The following is a 7,108-nucleotide window of genomic DNA, read 5'->3' as shown; positions in this document are numbered from 1 at the left end:
CGGCGGCGGCGGCTGCACAAGAGCCCTATTGTATTATTGACACTGCTGGGCTCCAGGCCCCGCCTCTTCCCCTTCCCTCCCTGCCCGCGCCGGGCCTTCCTGCCAGCTGCGCCGGCAGAGCCGCCCCCCGCCCGGAGAGCGAGCTGGAAGCGGACGGCGGGGAAGAAAGAAGGGCAGCGTATCTGGTGAAGGTGTGGAGCGCATGTCCTGTGAGGAGCGGCTGAGGGAGCTGGGATTGTTCAGCCTGGAAAAGAGGAGGCTCAGGGGTGACCTTATCACTTTCTACAACCACGAAAGAAGGCTGTAGCCAGGTGGGGGTCGACCTCTTCTCCCGGGCAACCAGCGACAGGACAGGAGGACACAATCTAAAACTATGACAGGAGGTTTAAGTTGGACATGAGGAGGAATTTTTCCACAGAAGGGGTGATGAGACGTTGGAATGGGCTGCCCAGGGAGGTGGTGCAGTCACCATCCTTGGAGGTGTTTAAGACTGGACCTGGCACTCAGTGCCGTGGTCTAGTTGACATGGTGGTGTTTGGTCATGGGTTGGACTCGATGCTCCCAGGGGTCTTTCCCTGTGAAATTCATTCTGTGTCACAGAATTCATTCTGTGAAGGGGCTGGAAGGGAAGGTCACAGTCTCAGCCCTTTCGGTGGGTGTCAGGGGCTGAGGGGAGAGAACCATACCTAAAAGAGTATCAGAGTGAGAGACAGGAGCTGGATCCCACGTGTTACTTTTCCCTTTGCCAGTTCAGAGGATGAGCCAAGGGGCAATTCCTGGTCTGCATCCCTGAAGCCACTGGCTACCGAGACTCAGCTTTGTACTGGACAGCTGGTGGCAGGGACAGAGGTGGCCAGGCACCTCACCATATCCCTCTTACCTTCCAGCAGCTTCTGAGGGCACAGTGCACCCATCTCAGCCCAGTCCAGCATTAAACTGAGAACATATTGCCTAAGTGGCACAACTCGTAAAATAATGAGCATAAAGTTTACCTTAGGGCAGCTTTTAGCCAGCTATCAGTGTTAATCATCCACCCCATGACATTGAAACAATATTAGATAGAAAGCAGGAAGCACAGAATAAAGGAAACTAGCAAAAATTCAGCACACCACTTCCATTGTTACGCCCTACACCCACACTCATTTCCCATACTGCTATTACCAAGTATCGCTTGCCTCAAACCCTCTGGAAACCCCTTTTGCCTTCCTTACCAGAAGGACTGCTGCAAAGAGTCTCAGCTGGAGATCATCCTTCAGCTGCTGCAGCCGCATCTCTCCATTCTCATCCTCAGTAACTGAGGCATGGAAGGGCTATGGGAACTCGGCAGAGAAAGAAATGGAATCTGGAGACTCAGATCTGGGGTACAGGCCTCTTGAGCCCAGGCACAGAGAAGAAACAGCAAGATTATAGTGAGTACAAAGGAGAAAAAGGAAGAGATAAGCAGCAAGCATGGAAAGGATAGTTTGGCATGCCTGAGCTGCATTTCTACAGTGTTTCCTGACAGCAGCTGAAAGATGAAGAGAAACAGATCATAAGAAAGGAGGCACTGTTTCAGCCAAATGTTCCATCCAGCTCAGCCTGGCCTCCCACCTGCTCTACCAAATCATGGGCACCTCGCACTGACTTCCTCTTGGCCCATGTGGGCATCAACAGTAAGATAGTTCCTCTGAGTACTCTCCAAGCCTCCAAATACTTAATTACATTTCCCGAGCAGTTTGTGGAGTGTCTGTTTAGTAACCCTCAACAAATCACTTCTCCAAGTACTTGTCCAAGTCAGCTCTCACTGAATTCTTGTAGGCTTCTGACTGGCAAGGACTTCCATGCATCTACTACCTGCTGCAAAACAACAACAAAAAAAATAGTCTTTTTTCTTTGGAATAACTGGTTCATATTCCTGAATGTAATATGAGGCATACCTTTCTACAAATGCAGTTAGACCACAACTAAGCAGCAATGCTGATATGTATGACTTCCTTCACACACCAGCAATCCCCTCATTTGCCTTCAGTTCATTTACCTGCCAGAAAAGCACTCTGAGTAGCTTCAGAAAACCACAATATCGAGTAAAACACCAAGAATGCTGCCCCTACCACCACCACATGTGGAACTATCTATATACTGCCTGGTGCACCAGGCAGTAGGGTAGGCAATATTGAATTTAAGACAAGAGATTTGAAGACCCAAATGAAGGGAATTCAGAGTAATAAAACTAAGTTCATATACTAAAGACCTGTTTTCCAGTCATAAAAGAAATAAAGTCTGAGTTAAACTAAACAAAAGCCATTTTCAAGTGCCAGTATCTTCATTAGGATTTCAGAACATTTTCTAATTTTTGTGTGTCCATGAAACCTGCTTAATAGAGCATATATATTACATACACACGCAGACAAACATATAGTGTTTAGGTATCCATCATTCTGAGGGACATTGAAGAATGCACATCCCCATCAGTGTAGGAAACATCCCTACAAGAAGTTTCCTGCCAGATTACTTTATATATGAATGACCTCATCAGGAGCAGATGCAGCCCAGCCCAGGAAAGGTGTTTAGCAGCTATATTAATTTCCCATGTCTGGAATCACACCCACCTCCTTATACTGGTTGTCAAGTGTCAGGAGTAAATGACATCCAAGCTTCTATAGTAAATCCATAGCTGTACATGGTGGGCTCATAGCCAAAAGATAAATGACATAGGAAAACCCATATCAGAAAGTCAGTGGGGCTACAAATTTCAATAAATACTTTGCGTTCACTGTGTATTTCTATACACATAGAAATAAATAGGAAGCAGATTGTACACTTTTGTTTTTTTTAAAGACATATGCAACACAGTTTCAGCATTTGTTCTTGAAAGGATGGACTACAGATGTTCTATCACCTAGAGAATATAAGGAATTTACAAAGCCAGATGTTAACACGTTGATAAAATATAGCACAAACAGGAAGTCATCCCAAGGCCAGAATGATCTGGAAGCTAGAAGAGGTATGATCAGGGTAAAATAATATATGCACATATACCATACCCAACTTGAACCAAGTCCTAACTCAGCTGTACAAAAGCTGCCTGTAGTATATTAGGGTATTAAGAAAGTTACACTGAAGTAGCATTTAAAGTCTGAGATGGTCATGCAGAGTTTAACATGGATCTGAGCCACAAAAGAGGCACCTCTAACTAAAATACCTAGAAGTACTGCAGTAAATTTCAACAACAACAAGTATTTTTGTATACTGCATCTGTTATCACTGATCAGATGCCAGAGAAGAAAAAGACAACAAGTACGTAATAAGCAAATAGGCATTGGAAAGGCCTGGTAAGTTAATTCAAACCCCTTACCTCCAAGTCTTCATGGCATTCCCAGCCTGCACATAGAAGCCTCCATGGCCAAAAATTACAGTTGACTCTGATAAAAGAAATACACAGATACCAAAGGCTGGTATACCACTTTCCTTTGAAATGTGTAGATGCTGCATAAAACTCCATCAGCAGAGCAGATACCATTGATGAAACATTGATACAATGTCCTTGAAAGCAGAGCAAACACTGGCAGTTAATGGCAAGAGACAGAAAAGCTTAACTCCTTTATTTTCCTTTCACATTGAGCAAAATTATTGAACTGTTACCATAAAGTTCAAACATGCACCTGCAAATGTGAGCATTAATTATGACTTTCATTCTTCTGTGGAAAAAAATGCAAAGCAGAATCTTAAATAAGGATGGCTAGACATCTTCAAACTCTTGTGACTAAAAATGTTTCTGATACTCACTAGTAGAAATAGAAGCAAAGAACACTCAGAGCTTCAAAAGATAGTCTTTTAACACTGAGTCCAATCCTTTAGCACTTGTTGGGGCAGCTATCAAAAGATGCCCTCAGGTCATAGCACAGCCCTTCCATTTTATCTCCAGGACCCTATAAAAAAAGGCCCCCGAAGTGTTGTTTTTTTTGTTGGTTTTTTTGGTTTTTTTTTTTGTGGAGGGACTTCAGAAATGTGGGGGAAGATCTCCCTTCATAAAAAGATCAGCACATTCAGACAAAAAAAAATAAAAAAATAGTACTTTCACAATCATGAACCTTTTACTCTCTTAAGAGCAAAATGTGCGAGCTTCACTTCCCAGGATCTGACAAGTTCAAAGTTCTGTGCTTAGGGAGATCTTTGATTTATCTTTCTCCTTCTTTCTCCTTCTAAGGAGAGGGCTGCCAGTAGCTTTCAAAACCGATTAGTATTATAGTTCTGTACCTTAAATGCATGGAAGTACCTAACAAAAAAAGAATCAAAGAATACATCTTATGCTTGTGTTAGTGAGGAAATAAAATTGCCTGAAAGACCTGGAAAGTTAGCTGCCTCTCTAGTGATGTACATCAGTTTGGGGAAAATCTCACCACAGCAGCAGAGCATCCATTTAAATAGGGGAAAGTAGGGCTGCTGCTCCCTTCAGTGTTTAGAAATTACAGCTCTGTGGTCACCCCATATCCCCCAACATGTTTAAATTATTTTTATTTTTGAGACACAGGATGGCTTAATAGCTTAAACAGAAAAAAACTCCAAAAAAACAAAGACAAACCAAAATAAAGAAACAAACCCAAAGCTTTCCAAGTTTTCTTCCCTATGACAAAAGGTTCCTAAAAATAAAAGTACAGATCCTTGCATGACTCTATGAACTGTGACTTCACTACCACAATACTTGTGCTAAAATGAAGTTGGAAAAGCAGAAAGACACATAGCACTGTCATCTAGACACAGTTCTTTGAGCTCCCAGTACTGCAGAGGTGCTTTGTCTTAAATTTAGCCTCTTCATTTGGGTAGAACCTATAACAGCACATTGCTTTCAGCCTTTGCAGTTTGGGAACATCAGACAAACACTCATTTAAACTGTTCAAGAGCTTTTAACTTCAGTAAAATTTCCTAGCTATCAACTTTACCTGTTTTTTGAAGGACAAACTTTCTGCAACTGTTTTAGCAGAAGGATACAAGCAAAATCCACACGTATTTGATAGATCTCCTAGACCCTTCCAGCACTGGCAATTTTAAAGCCTTAAGCAATTAGAAAGAGGATGACTTGTACTTGACAGATGCTGGTCATATTGCTTAATACACATGCTGGGAAAATACTGAGATATTCTGGCCATGAAATCGTACATAGCTGGGGATTATCACTAAATGCATTTAAAAAAAAAAAAAGAAAAAAAGAGCAGTTGCACATTTTTCTTACGTACTCAGAAAACCTCAGAGCTTTTTTTAAAAGCTTCTCTCACTTCCCTGTCCTTTTCTTCTCTCTTACTCAGAAGCAGTGATGACTACATGTGCCTCAGGAACACTGACCACAAACATTACCAGCAACAGTCTTATGGCAACTTGGCATTCTGAAGAGATGAAAGCAGTCAAAAGCATTTTTCAATCAAACTGGACACAAAGATATTAATGTCTGGACTGTAAATGCCCCATAACTCCCAGCCATTCAGTTAATCCTCCTGTACATCCTGTTTCTACCAGGTTTGATGTTTGCAGAGTTTTGCCATATGTAGATGGTTGTGTTGAGAGACAGAGCTCAGAATAGACAGCTTTAAGAAAAGCCTCCAGGATGGCAGTACAGTGAATGATTACCTTTCAGAAATTGTTCTCAGCAAACTACTGTAGCTCATAAGGCTCTGCAATCAATGCCCAGGGAATGGGATGGACTCCCAGAGCTAGCTGCCTTCCCACATATACTGCAGCAAAATGCAGCACACAGCTTCAGGAACTGCTACAGCCACTTGCACCATCCCACTCAAATCCATGGATGCTAGAGATGATACTTGCAATCAGCACTTATTCATAAGCTTTTGAAGCTGTTGGACTAGAATTTACATGTTTTAGATCAGATTTAAATATGCCTTGGAAGAGCTGTTCCTGTAGACCTCCAAAGACCTATGTCACCCTTGTGGTTTCAGGAGGTTTACTTATTAATTCAAAAAAGAAGTGGCACAAAGGTCCCAGTGAGTCAACAAGGAACTTGATAGCCAGAGACCTAGAGTTTAGGAACTAATCAGGCAGGCTACTGGGCTGCTCCTAGGTGCTAAAATGTTTATTTCACTATGTCCTGCAATAATTTTTTAGGAAAACAGCCTGTGAAATCAGTATCTTTTTAGAAGATACTATTATCAACATTGATTAAAATTTGTGCAGAAGGCTGAATTATATATTAATGAAACCTAAATACTTAAAAGCCAGCATTTAAATAAGAAAATATTCAGCTACAGAGTTTTACTCATACTTAAGTCAGTAAAACATTTTTTTCCCCTTATTAGTCACACTGACTTAAGCATATATTTTGTAATAAAAGGTTAAGGCTGCTTTATGGAATTGAAAAAAGTCTGTCCAAGTTATGTAGGTGCAGCCTGTTATGTGGATTAAAGTCATGCAAAAAAACATATATTAGATATGACAAAAGAAAGTGGGTGATCTAGCAACTGGGGCACAGATACTTCATGTTCATATTTGAAGATGTGATTGGTAAAAATGGTGAAAATACTTAAGGGCAGCTTTGCTATGACTCAGACACTACATAAAAAAAAAGATTATTGGGCAACTTGGATCCAACTGGGGTAACAAGATGGTTTTTAAACTGTAAAATTGTACAATAATAGCTAAAGGTAAACCAAAAGCTTAGATACTTTAAAGCTTCATAATTTTACTCATTATATTCAAAAGACAAATGTATTGATACAGTACTTTATGTTCTTTCTAAATATTTGTGCTTAGTGAGAGTTACCATAGACCATTTCTGTTTGGAAAAGTCACAATTTCTGACCAGTTTAAAGCCATGTTTGGAAATTTATTAAATGTTTACCTATTTTCAGGAGGATTTTACCATATTTCCAATATTAAATGGACCTGCTTTCCAAATTAACTATTTTTACTACTGTAACCACCACAATTTCTCACTGAGGAAAAATCCCTGCTGTCAAAATATCACCTTTTTGAATGCTCAGAGAGTTAATGCTTATTTTCTATCAGCTATGAGTATCTATTTCAAGATACATCCCTGTTTAAACATGGAAATCAGTTTTTATACCTACTATAATTATGTTTTTAATATACTATAATTTTAAAACGTCTTCAGAATCCAGAG

The sequence above is a fragment of the Parus major genome, chromosome 1, assembly GCF_001522545.3.
Source record: "Parus major isolate Abel chromosome 1, Parus_major1.1, whole genome shotgun sequence".
Taxonomy (NCBI): domain Eukaryota; kingdom Metazoa; phylum Chordata; class Aves; order Passeriformes; family Paridae; genus Parus; species Parus major.
The sequence above is the reverse complement of the archived record's forward strand: the minus strand, read 5'-3'. Positions refer to the sequence as shown.